General features: G+C 46.2%; 1 protein-coding gene across 1 annotated transcript in view; it reads right to left on the minus strand.

The window, feature by feature from the left end:
* Positions 1-13063, minus strand: part of LOC149333661 (uncharacterized) — a 29149-nt gene extending 16086 nt beyond the window's left edge. The window contains exon 1 of the mRNA XM_089558741.1: positions 12756-13063. The gene's annotated coding sequence lies outside the window, so the exon portion shown is untranslated. The remainder of the gene's footprint in view (positions 1-12755) is intronic.
* Between the last annotated feature and the right edge of the window lie 1179 nt (positions 13064-14242).

Genomic DNA, 14242 nt, shown 5'->3' on the forward strand with positions numbered 1-14242 from the left:
GAATGCTCATCACCGAGCCGCCTATCATGTTCCTCGTCGCCATCGTCCCCGCGCTTTGTATCTCTTAGCCGAGGTTACGGCGTGCGTGGACGCTCCCCCAGCCCCCGAAGGTTAAACTGAATAAAGCAGCCTCTGGAGGTGAGGTTGGTTCTAAGCGCAATAACTGAGATCCGCCATCGACGAAAGCGCAAGACCATGCCTCAACTACGACGATGACGACGACAACGCGGCCAGACTTGAAGCTTTTACCGCTGCCCAGTGAAGTAACGTCGGATTGCGCCCACCGCAGCCTCACTACTCGACGAAGCTGAGATCGGACACCGAAGACAACGAACAATACGAGAACACGAACAATTGACCTTGAAGTTACGGTCGGCGGTCACTTACTGCCTTGGTCGTTATGGGAGCTGACTACTCTGTCATGAGCGGCCCACTGACTGTCCGACTCAGGAAGGCAACAACTTGGGATGGCCCGCTGATCCGCACCGCAGGTGGCAACCTTATTACGCCGTCAGGACGTTGCACCGGGAGAGTTACTGGAAATGAGAGAACCTATGCTACAACCTTCCTGATCCTGCAGCAATGCTCGCGAGACGTGATTTTGGGAATGGACTTCCTTAATGAACATCGGGCGATCATCGATCTAAGTCGATCAAGCTTTCCACGGACAAAGCCATACCTGTCGCGACGAGCGCGACTCATCACGTTGCCTTAAACGTCCTCGACGAAGCATTGAGCGTGCCGCCCAGATCAAGTGTCCTCGCCTGCATAGGTACTATAGACATCGAAACTGCCGAAGGCGTCGTCGAGGGGAACACTCAGTTACTCCTGGATCGAGGACTGGGCGTCGCAAGAGGAGTCGCCTAAATTCGAAATGGCCAAGCCCAGGTGTTGCTAACTCACTTCACCGAAGAATACCCCGTACCTCCACCAGATGTCACGTTGTAGTGACGGCAGTCCAGCGGTCAGGAAGGCACCAACAAGACTTGGAAACGAAGCTCTTTATTTGGGCTGACTTGCGCCCGGAAAAGAAGTGAATCACTCGGCGGCGGCGCAAGCAACAAACGTGCTCGTTATTCGTCGAACTACGAACGCCCGCCGCTCGCGGCACCGCCTAATTTAAAGCCGGCAAGGAAACCTCGAGATACCAGGTGAAGATCATCTACAATAATCTGGAAAACTGTAGATGCAACCCTTCATGGCTGTGATCAATCGAGAGCAGTCCGGTCGCTTCTCGCGTCACGAACGAAAATGATAACACCCCTTTCCTGCGGCCTTGATCGCGAACGAACAGTGATACGTGGCTATATCATCGATTTCACTCGGACCAAGTGCGCAGGATAATAGGTTACTACTTGGAAATGTCCGTGCTACGAAGGCGGGCACTAACAGCAACCCAAAAGAAACTGTTTTAACACCAGACCGCGACAGCCCGGAGGATCTTCCGCCGGTGGTCGCAGGAGGCGTGTGGTAAAGGGCGTCTAGACAAGAATCGCCGTGAGAGCGCCAGATGGCAACCCGTTTCGGCGAGGATGGTGCACGCTTGCTGAGTTGCGACCATAAAGCGGGTGCACACTGCCGGCGCGAAAGCCTCTTTGCTCGAGATGGAAAGACCAACCATTTTCTATCGCATATTAAAGTTACAGACGCTGTGTTCGTATCAATTAGGTAATGTCGTCGACATGAACGGACCTTACCACAAGTACCAAGACGACTCGGTACAAGTACCAAGTCGACTCGCTGAAAACACGATTGGCTTCGGAAGCGACAGGCAAAAACATTTTCCACGGAAAACGACGAACGCTACGATCGCCTAAGAACGGGTAAGGCGAGATCTGACTTCAGAAGATGAGTGAGAGCACGCCCGTTATTGCTATAGGAAAGACGGGTAAGCATGCAAGCACTCCTACAGTGGGCTATTCCAGGCATAGCTCGAATTACACCGGCACGTTTTCCTATCTAACGTAAATTTTCTAAACATCGTCAAAAAGAACTTGGGCAACTACGAAAAAAAAAGGAACAAGGAGGAACGGAAAGCATCAAAGCACTCAGTAAGCACAGAACAGATGCGCGCGCCAACCGGCAAAGTTGTACAGACAGTCGCGGGGAGAAGAGTGCCTGCTTTATCAGTGCAGCGCTGTAAAATTTTAATACAAGTCAATAACACTGGCCTTAAATTTGGCAGCAAATCTTTTTCGGAATCGAAAAAAATTACATAATTATTGAACTGCTACGCATCATACTTCACTTATCTTATTTCTCTATACCGCATCTCATTACAATTGGAGAGATCGTTCGTTTCAGGACTGATTCGTGTACTTCTCCATAAGCTCTACAGCAGCTATTTTAGAATATTTTATTCCTTCCTCGCATAGAATCGGTGGATGCTGGGCTCCTGTAGGACTGTAACCTCTTACTTACAAACATGATATGATTTGCTTTTTCCTGAAAGACCAAACAAGCATTGATTCCCTATTCGTGTTTAAGAATGCGGCACACTCAGTTTACTTTTCATCGCTGTCTGTTCACTGCTGAAAGAAAAACCGAAGGAGCACTATGAATGCAGCATTATATCTATCGACTCGACGTATATCTCTTAGCAACTTAAAGCGCTGTCAACGTTGCTACATGTGTTCGCAACTAAAGAGAAATGAGCCAGTCCAGAGGTTTTCCTCCAGGTCGCGCACTTCCCTGATGTCGCGTGCTGAGGCTTCGACACTACGTTCCGAATCAGCGCCGTTTCTGCTGTGACCAGGACATCTAGCTGTGTCCGCAGTTCGAGGTGCGTGACGGGAGTTGACGCGTTAGTCAGTAGCGAGGCTAGTCTCAATGAATTAGGGGACAAGTAACTAAGAAAGAAGTATTAAATACCCTTGTTTACATGGTGTAGCCTTGCGGGTGAAAAGGAAGTAAAAGCTCTCGGGCCCAGGGCGCCAGGGCTTATATTGGCGAACTCGAGAACGCTTGGGCACTTCCTTGACCTAGTGGCCGGGACCAGCCAATCGCAGCGTCGCGCTCTCCTCCCAAGACTCTATCGTGAGTCTCGCGTTTCGTAGGCTTTGAATTGGACAACGCGGCATGATGCTGCGACTGCAATAAAGTAGGTTGCCAGGGATAAGCGCAATGGCTCAAGTCTTTGCACAGAGACCTTGCTCTCAGGTGGAGTCGCAGCGGAGGTGGTGCACCGTTACTATAATCCCGCATTACATTGGGGGTTACAATAACAGGGTCATAATCTTAGCTTGCTCTACTCGAAATTTTTTAGAGCTATGTGTGTCAGACGTGAGCTTTTTTCAGCTGTTTTTCTGTTGCAAGAAAAGACCGGACCATACATCTGTACATGTAGATAGTGAAATTGAAATTTATTGTGCAACAGAAAGGAATGTTGCGAGGAGGGCAGGTAAAAAGCTGAAAAAACACCGTGAGGAGTCCTGACCTCTCAGCATGCATACCAGCACAGCAGCGTGCGGCGAAGACAGTAAACATAAACACCAAACCAAGACAAGAAAAAGAAATAAAACAGCTTATACAAACAGGGTAGGCAGTTTCCTTGAAGAAATCGCGGAAATATCATTAATTGTTTCCACAAAAATGTTATTTAAAACCGTAGGCAATCAGATGTTCAACATCTGTTTCCCGTAGTTATTCCGGCATTTGGTGGCATTCTAGGGTTCCAAATAACATACGTTATAAGTGGTGGTGTTTATCTGCAATCCTACTAGGTTAGTTAATGCATCATTATTCTTTAGTATTCCTACTTTATAAAGGCAGGATAGTTTATAATTGTATAGCGATGTAATAGGAACCATATTATGTTTTTTTAAGGAGGTCTGCAGTGAGGCAGCGATACGGAACATTGCATACCAGACGTAAAACCCGTTTCTGCAATATTAAAAGTTTGCTAATCTTTGTTTCTGTTGTTGTGGACCATATTAAACAGGCATAGATTTGTGTAGAGAAAAATATACAGTTGTATAAAATACGTTAACTGAGGCAGGGAAATAATAACAGCGGCGGCGCATTGTGCTAATAGTTCTCGAGAACTTATTTACGATATACCCAAAGTTTTCATGCCGTGTCATATGTTCAGAAAAGTATACACCTAGTGATTTAAAAGTTTCTGCTAATTCAATGTTCATATTGTTTAACACGATATGCGGCAATTGGATTTCCTTGTGGCGGGGGTGAAATAGTACAGCTTTTGCTTTGCGATGGTTGAGTGCTAAACCATTTTTTCAGCCCATATATTTATTTTGGACAGCGCGCTATTGGCTTGGTTAGCTAAGGTCTCACATGACTTGTCTGAATAAAATAAACTCGTGTCGTCTGCATAGATTATATAGTGGGCAGTTTCTTCAAGGCGTACTATTTCATTTATATACCGGATGTACAAAAACGGGCCCAGAGTACTGCCCGGTGGGACAACTGTTTTTACTAATTTTACTGCGGAATTTTGTCTTCCAGTTGCTACGAACTGTGATATATGTTGCAGACAAGATGTGATTATTTCTTGTGCTTGCTCCCTAATGACATATTGCTCAAGTTTTCTAATGAGAATGTTGTGATTTATAAGATAAAACGCTTTTGAAAAATCCAGAAACAGCACAAGATTCATATTTTTGCTTTCCAAATTTGACAAAATAAACTTCGTTTGAGCCAAAAGTGCCAGCTCTGTCGACTTGTTCCTTCGAACCCCATACTGGGCGGAACATATAATGTTATGACGGTCAGTAAATGAGGATATAGCGCACTAAGTCTTCGAAAAAAAAACGAGAAAAACCGATATAGGACGATCATTTCACATATCGTTCCTGTCACCTTTCTTGAATACAACGTTTAGCTTTGCTGTTTGCATGGCATGCGGGTAAATTCCAGTCAACAAGCATATGTTGAAAATATTAGTAACGCAAGGGGCTATGTCTCTTATCACATACTTTATAAGCTCTATCTCTATGTCCCCGGCATCAGTTGCTTTGCCGTTATTAACGGCTAAAGATGTAGTTACAACTTCACTTTCCGAGTCTGGTTCTAAAAATACTGATTGTTCATTTGGGCCATTTAAAAGAAATAAGTCAGCGGTGGGTTCGCTAAAATCACCAAGTGACAGAAAAAAAGTATTAAAGGCGTTGGCTAGTTAAGCACCTTGTAACTGTATTCCATCTTTTGTTATTTTACTTAATGTTTCGTTTGAGGTTCCAGTTGCAACTTTAAATGCTTTCCAAATATTCCCTGTGCGCTCTTCGGTCGTATTATAGAGGTGAATATAATATTGTCTTTTTTCATTACGAAGGTATTTCGTGACAAAGTTCCTCTATGACTTGGATATTTTTAGGGCTTCAGGAGGTTTAGTTCGCATGAAGGTTGTATATAATTGATCCCGTTTCTTCTGAATTGCTGCAGATAACACAATCCGGACCACATGCACCTGTCCGCGCATGCGTCGATGGTCCTTCTTCTCTTCTTTCTCTCTTTTCTTTTCTCTATATCATTCCGAGCTGCAAATAAAGGGGCGTCTTTTCTGCTCTGCGAATCGCCCTGTTTTCATCACGTTGCTGCCGGCCTTTGGCCGGTAGAACGTAAGAGTGGCGACGAGGTTTCTGCTGCAGCAAGGAAGCCAGCATATACGCCCAAGCACGACAGCGAAGCAGGAGGAGCCCACCACCAGCCATGGCACACAGGCTACCGGAATCTGAAGACGAAAAAGATAAGTGGCAGGCGTGCCTAGTCAAGGTGGAAGCCTATTTCGAAGAGAATGGTTTGGTTTGGTTTCTGGGGTTTAACGTCCCAAAGCGACTAAGGCTAAGAGAGACGCCGTAGTGGAGGGCTCCGGAAATTTGGACCACCTGGGGTTCTTTAACGTGCACTGACATCGCACAGTACACGGGCCTCCAGAATTTCTCCTCCAAAGAAATTCTAGCCGCCGCGGCCGGGATCGAACCCGCGTCTTTCGGGACAGCAGCCGAGCACCGTAACCGCTGAGCCACCGCGGCGGCTCGAAGAGAATGATGTGAAGGACGATGCTAAGAGAAGAGCCTTGCTGGTAGCTGCGCTCGCAACAAGAACGATAGACATTTTGAACGGGAAGGTAGCACTGCGAAAGCCTAGCGCCCTGACTAACAAAGAAGTTGTGCAGGACCTAAACAGCTACTACGACCCGGTACAGAATGAAATTTCTGAAAGTGTCAAGTTCTTCCATCGCTGCCAGCAAGAAGAGTAGTCTCTGCATGCATTCATAGTCGCAATACGGCTGTTGGCCCACAATTGCAATTTTGGAACTGCGCTGGACAGAATGATAAGGGACCGTATTGTGTGCGGCGTCCGGTCCAAGAATGTGCAGAAGCAGCTGCTAGCGAAGAAAAATCTGACTCTTGAGGAAGGGGAGGCTCTTGTCCTTGCCGCAGAGAGCGCTGAGCGCGATTCGCAAGGTATTGTTACGGACCAAGAATAAGCGAGATTGCTAAAGCTCTTTGGTAAATACGAGTCGCGCGCGAAGTCGCAGGGCGTGCAACAATGCAAATGTTGCGGTAAGCATGGTCATAAGACCAAGGCTTGTCGACTAATCAAGCGCAAATGTTTCAAGTGTACACGGCCAGGGCATTTAGCTAAAATGTGTCCGGCAAATGAACGAAGTAGAATGCTAGCAGTAACGGCACAGACGACAGAAACCGATGAGAGTGATAGCAACGCGTCACAAATTTGGTCCTTGACCACTCCGCGCTCTCTCATACCCCCCATCAGGAAACCGTTTACGTGGAATGGCATCGAAATAATGATGGACATCGATACCGGCTGCCCTGTTTGCGTCATTCCCAAGAGCATTTATAAATTGCACTCTCATCGATGGCCGCAGCTACAGAAGTCTGAAGTACAGCTTTCATGCTATCTGGGAAAGTTGCCGCTCCTTGGTGCATTGACAATGCCAGTTTCATATGAAGGTAGAACAGTGCAGTGCAGTCTGACTGATTTAGACTGCAATGGATGCAGTCTTTGTGGTCGAGACCTGCTGAAAAAATTAACAGACGAACGCATTCAGGTGCTGAGCGTCTATTCGAAGGCTTCCGTGGCAAGACAAACCTTGGAGGACGTGCCGACGCTGCTCCAGCAACACTCCGACCTCTTGACTGAGGGTGTTGGTCTCATGAAAGGCCCGCCAGCCCGACTGCACATCAAGGCTGTAGCAAACCCAAAGTTCTTCACGGCAAAGAAAGTTCCCTTTGCACTGCGTGATAAAGTGTCTAAGGAGCTTGACAGATTAGTCTCAGCAGGAATAATATCGCCAGTCCCTCATTCTGAGTGGGCAACGACCATCGTTCCAGTTTTGAAGATGGACGGAACAGTGCGCCTTTTTGGCGACTTCAAGGTGACACTAAACCCTGTGTGCGATGTTAATCAGTACCCCTTGTCTGTCATAGACGATATTTTTGCAAACCTATGTGGAGGTAAAAAATTCAGTGCGCTAGATCTTCGCGATGCGCCGCCGCGGTGGCTCAGCGGTTACGGTGCTCGGCTCCTGTCCCGAAAGACGCGGGTTCGATCCCGGCCGCGGCGGCTAGAAATTCTAGAGGCCAGTGTACTGTGCGATGTCAGTGCACGTTAAAGAACCCCAGATGGTCCAAATTTCCGGAGCCCTCCACTACGGCGTCTCTCATAGCGTTAGTCGCTTTGGGACGTTAAACCCCATAAACCAAACCAAACCAGATCTTCGCGATGCTTACAATCAGGTCGACTAGATGAAGACTCGCGGAAATTAGCGGTGATAAGCACACGAAAGGAGCTCTTTTGCTACAACAAGTTACCGTTTGGCATCGCGTCAGCGCCAGCGATATTCCAAAGGAAAATTGAATCGGTGTTGCAAGGACTAAAAGAGACCCAGGCTTATCTAGACGATGTCCTGATAGCCGAGAGCAGCGAGGCTGAAAACGTAAACCTGCAAGCGGTGCTACAGCGTTTCCGCGAGAACGGTATCAAACTTCGTTGCGAGAAGTGCAAGTTCGGTCAACAATGAGTGACGTATATTGGCCATCTTATTGATGCTGAAGGATTGCACCCGCTCGAGAAGCACGTGGATGCAATCAGGCTAGCCCCTTTACCGCGAAATGTTGCCGAGTTGCGGTCCTTTTTGGGACTGGTTACATTTTACAAGTTTTTGCCAAATCTTTCTACTATGCTGGCACCGTTGTACAGCCGTCTTCAAAAAGGTGCAAAATGGGTTTGGCAAGAAAAAGAAGACTCGGCATTTCAGAAGGCCAAGGAAGCTTTGTGTTCAGCCCCAGTGCTAACATACTTTAATCGGCAGCAGGAGTTGATGTTGGAATGCGACGCTTCGCCTTACGGTGTCGGAGCTGCCCTTTTCCACCGAGTAAATGGAGAAGACAGACCAATTGGTTTCCGATCACGGACGCTTACCTCAGCTGAGGGAAAATACTCCCAAATTGAGCGAGAAGCTTTAGCCCTGGTGTTTGGAATGACACGGTTCCGCGATTACCTGTTGGGACGTTAGTTCACGCTTGTAACGGACCACCGCCCCTTCTTGGGTCTTCTCAGACAGGATCGTCAAACTTCTGTCATGGCTGCCGCCCGAATTCAGCGCTGGGCGCTTTTGCTCGGGGCATAGAAGTACAAGCTCGTCTGTAAACCTGGCAAACAGATGCTAATTTCTGACGCTTTAAGCCGTTTGCCTCAATCGCTGCAGGAGCCGCCAGCGGAAACCGAAGATCTGTCGGAAATGGTGCTTATCATGGACGAATGGGACCAGCCAGCCGTTTCCCACCAAGAGATTCAAGCACTTGCAGCAGCTGATGGGTTTTTGCAAGCGATATGCAGGTACGTGACAGAAGGATGGCCCTCCGTCGTGGATGGTGACAACAGAGAAATGGTGGAATTCCGGAAAAGGCGACATGAGTTGTCTGTGGAGAAGGGGCTGTTGTACTGGGGCCATCGTGTCATGATACCAAGTGCGGCGCGTGAGAAACTGTTGAAGATGCTACACGAGTCTCATCAGGGTGCGTCTACCATGAAGACAAAGGCGAGGGCTAGTTTTTGGTGGCCCGGTCTAGATCAAGACATTTGTAGGATGGTCTCAGAGTGTCGAAGATGTGTGCAGGCGCAGCCCATGCCACCTGCACGGAACCCAGTCAGCTGGCCGATTTCGCGCGACAGGTGGTCACGGCTGCATGCCGACTACGCAGGGCCTATTGGTAACAAGATTCTGTTGGTAATCGTCGACGCTCACAGCAATTGGATAGAAGCCGTTCCAGTATCTAGAGCAACCACTACTGCCACTGCCGATTGCATGCGAACCTTGTTTAGCAGGTTTGGATTGCCCCGCACTATAGTTACGGATAACGGTACCCACTTTACCGGGTCCGAGTGTGCTGTATTTCTGCAGAAAAATGGAATCGAGCATATCCGGACCCCACCTTATCACCCTCAAAGCAATGGTCTCGCAGAACGGGCCGTGAGAACTATCAAGAAGGGTTTGAAGAGAATGCCTGATGTGGAGTTGGCAACTGCTCCGGCGAGAATTCTTTGTAACTACTGGAATTCGCCACAGGCTTCAGGGTTTTCACCGTCCGAACTTCTACTTGGGTACCGTTCGCGTACAAGACTAGACATGTGTTTTCCTCCTAGGAGCCACGAAATGCCCAAGAATCCAGCGGCTGATTCCGCCAGTTGGTACTTCGTCCCGGGAGATGCCGTTTATGTGCGCAACTGCGGCGTCGGAGAAAAGTGGACACCAGGAAAAGTGAAATCCACGAGTGGTGCCCGTCTAGTCACTGTAGCAACTGAGGACGAAGTCGTTCGACGCCATGTCGACCAGATCCGAAAGCGCTCATCTGACACAGATGGAAGCAGGAAAACGTCGAGTTCTGAAGAATCTCCTCCTACAGCCTAAGGAACACCGAATTACGAGGTTCAAGACCTTCCCGAGGGGCCTGTTCCTGAGATACGTCGGTCCACAAGAACAAGAAAGCCAGTGGAGCGCTACGGCTACTAGGAGAAAGGAATGCTGCAGATAACACAATCCGGACCACATGCGCCTCTCCGCGCATGCGTCGATGGTCCTTCTTCGCTTCTTTCTCTCTTTTCTTTTCTCTATATCATTCCGAGCTGGAAATAAAGGGGCGTCTTTTCTGCTCTGCGAGTCGGCCTGTTTTCATCACGTTGCTGCCGGCCTTTGGCCGGTAGAACGTAACATGAAGGTTTAACGATTCTTTAGTTATCGAGGGTTTGCGATTGTTTTCACATATTCGGCACTTCTTCACGGGACTACACGGAAAGAATATTTCAGAAAATTCACGCAAAATATTTCAAATGCTACGTTCGGGTAAATTTCTGGAAACACATCGTTCCAGCTGACTGTAGTTCGACGGTCTAATTAGTCGGTAAGAGAATACGGAAAGTGGTGTTTTTACTGAATTAGTGCACTGATTTACTGATATAACAATCGGCAAGTGGTCGCCGATGCTATGAATTAATGTAGAAGCTCTAACGAGGGATGCATGGGAGTTTGTTATGAAAGGTCTAAAAGTGTCGTTGATTGTGTAGTGATTCGTGTTCCTGATTTTATAAAGTTCTGAAAGAAATGAGTGTTTCACAGAGATTCGAGTTCTGGTTTTGCATTGCTATCAACGAGCATATTTGTTCAGGTCACCACCAAAAATAATTGATAATTTCTTGCATTCATAAATTCTAATAACGAATGAAGAAAAGACAAAAAAAACTGGACATTGGTAGAAGGAGGTCGGTAGCATACGAAGAATACTCTAGTACACACTTCTTGTAACAAGAGTGACATAAAGGGGTTAGTACAAGAAAGTTCAGTCAGTAGTTGAGAATCCAGAATAGTTGAAACTAACATTGCAGCACCACCATCCCTTTTGTCACTACGGTTCATGTAATACGGTTTGTGGGTGTGATATGTTTACACATTTTCTTTCGAAGCAAGCCAAGTTTCAGTAAGCACAACAACATTAAGGCGTACTCGAGCTTTAGTAAGAAGACCATGGAGTTCATCTTGCTTATTTCTTCCTGCTCTAAGGTTAAAATGAATACAATTGAGGCTTCGCCGGCCATCAGCGTTGAGAAAGTTCTTAAGACTTGATAACTTCACTTGCGATGTTAAAGAAGGAAGCATTTGACTAGATAGCGGATCGAAAAGAAAAACCGGTAGGAGTGCTAGGCCAAAGTTTATCAGAGACTGTCAAGATCTGCAGCACAACGAATGACAAAAACGCTATCACTTTCCTTTTGCCTGATTAGTGCTTTGCAATTGCAATGATATGAAGACTTCTAATCATGGCTCTTTGCCGAATCGATTGTGCGGCTGAGAAGGTTCCTGTTCTGATTAGTCTTGTTTTCGGTGATTCTGACATTCGGCACTGTTTCGAAGTTTTTTTACGCACATCCAGCCACAAGTCACGAATTGATTGCGGAGCAAATCGTACAACGATTACAGGCAGGTATTTTATTTGGTTTTGATGGAAGTCTATGAAGAGCAGCAATACCATTCTTTGTTAGCTCTTGCACGTGGATGTTCTCACCTAGATTATTCAGTTTACACATCAAGTTTTCGTTTTCCATTACTGGGATGCCATGAATTTCAGGAATGACTTTTCGGCTACGCCATTTAAGGTCATTGACGGTTTATTTCATTTGTGCAATGTCGTCTGCAGTACAGGTAGCCTCTAGCTTGGCGACACGCCTGTTCAAGTTTTCAATATCCTTCTCCTCTTGAACCTGTCGGCTCAGGGTCTCGTCCTACTTTGCTCAAATCAGCTCAATTGAAGCTTTGATGTCGCCCACCTGAACAGGTAGATCTACCAGAGCATCAAGTCTTTTAGTCATGTCTGCTAGACAGACAGAAATGCCAAGTTCTAGATGCGCTCTATCATCTTTGACCTTGGATGGACGACAAATGATAAAGAATCAATTCGATAAACAACAAAGTATTGGAGATTTCAGGCAAACAAGAGTCTGCACCTTTAAGTGATTTTCATGAAGTGCGTACCTCTACGAAGAATATAGTTTTCACATGCCCCAAACGCTTTTTTTTCCAGATCTGGACTAACTGTTGCAGCTGATGTTAAAGCATCAATACATCCCTGGCATTGCTGAAACAATGACCGCTTTTAAGCCTCGTCCAAAGCTAGTTATTCGCCTAAATAATGGTAGCCGTATGTGTTCCCACACCGAGCTTCTCGAGTATTCCACGAACAGTTTTCAGGGCACCAATATATAGAGCGTGTGAAACTTTTCGAGAAGAGAAAGATTTAAAGTAGAGGCCCAGACATCTGAAACAGGGCTTGTGGATAGTGCACTAGCAGCAGACGCAGTGCGATTCCTTGGAGTATATTGCCTGATGAGTTATAAATTCGTGTGGCCGTTCGTTAGATTGGATGCAATATGAGTCGTGGCCAGCCAGTCGAATCCGGACAAGCGCCAAATGCCAGCAAAGTGGCATTGCCGCTTACAAAACTAAAGTCATCTACGTGCGTAGTTACGTAGTAAGCAGTTAATATCACCTCTAGAGAACAAATAAGCTTGAAGAAAGTAAAAATAATGCTGAAAAGAAAAAAATACTTTAGGAACAATTTAGCCTAAAAATGCTCTCCGTGTACGGAAACGAAGATATGAAGCAGTACATTGTTATGCGGTTTCCAGAATAACATGTATCTAGCGTAGAAAACAACAGATTTTAGGCTAATGTTAATGCATCCGCGGTGACAACAATCAAATTTTGGCGTGAAGGTTACCCTGCGGACGTCTTGATGCCCAAAGTAGGAGCTGTTATTGTCAATACGGTTTTCCTCTTAAGCCCCGGTTGCGACGAAGGCAAGCGTGATCGCCAGTAAAACGGCTGCTTTAGGAATAAGACATAGCCTTGCATTCATAGAATCCGCCATGAAAACTTTCTTTGTCTCCTGCCGTCTGACCGCAGCGTTCAATGGAGTCCTTCAGTGCAGAACTGGTAAGTGCAAGAATGCTACTTTTGGGTGATATTTATATACTGCTGAAGTGGTGGCACATGTGTCTTTCATGCCAAATGAAAAAAAGGGAATTGTAGCCCTCTGATATCGATCGATCAATATTTTTTTTCCTCGTAGCTTAGCGTTTACCTTCTGGCAGCGCCATATGTTGGATAAATATAGCCTCAGCGTCGAAGAGACGGCAGTGATCGATGTGCCGCGGTCAACGAAACAATTCAGACCAGCACTTTCGTCTTAACCTTGCTGCTGTTATCGTTTTATTCAAAGAGGCAGAAAATGCAAGCTAACCATAATTCTAAAGCGTGCTCTCTGTTGAGATCTGTCAAACAAGGGCTTTTTGTGGACCGCTCGAACGATCTACTTATGACATTTGCGTGTTTCATGTAGAGTGCGTTATATCGCTATTTGCGCAGCAAGGTCCACAACAAATAGTTAAATGTACGTTAGTAATTATCGATACAATTTTACTCGAAGTATGCACAAAGTGCGCAGTTGATCAGCGCAGCTGTCGGAGATTGAAAATACACGAGAAAATGTGCGAAGCTTTATTAAATAAAATTTTATCTTAACTCCATGAGCACATAAAACTGAAATGTGGGTATGCAGTTATCAAAATAGAACAATTATCTTCGAACAAATGACCAAAGATGGCGCCAATCAGAGAACCCAGCTTTCGAGAGAGACAGCGCGATGTTTCATCAAGAGATATCTGTATTAATCAGTATGTCCGATATATTTGGTTCCACCATCACCGTGTTTGTATTTAGCCGGAAATTGTTAAGCTCACTGTTTACGAATGAGAATATTATCAGTGTGGTGCAATTAATTCCTGCTCTCGATATCTGGCTTTAAGTCATCATGTGATGAATGTTCGCACAGTGTAGGACATCTATTTAGGCTGATTGTTTTTGCAATTTTACCTGTTATTACCGAATCTTTCTGTCTCTTGGCGTTACACCTATCCATATAATTTGTATAGATTGCTGGGCTGTACTTTAAGCCGAAACCTTTTGTTTAGCCACCACGTTTCTGCCCCTGAGGCGAGTGCGGTGAGATACAGTTGTGAAATACTTTTCTCAAGGCGTATTGGTAAACTTCCATTCACGGGGGGATGGCGGCACATAAGGTCAGACATCAAGTGTGGGTTAGTGACACCCTAGACGAAATCAAGAGGAAGGAATTAACTTGGGCAGGACATGTAATGCGGAGGCAAGATAACCGATCGCCCTTAAGGGTAAGAGACTGAATTCCAT

The sequence above is a fragment of the Amblyomma mixtum genome, chromosome 8 (genome assembly GCF_055824585.1).
Source record: "Amblyomma mixtum isolate Tamu chromosome 8, ASM5582458v1, whole genome shotgun sequence".
In the NCBI taxonomy this organism is placed as follows: Eukaryota; Metazoa; Arthropoda; class Arachnida; order Ixodida; family Ixodidae; genus Amblyomma; species Amblyomma mixtum.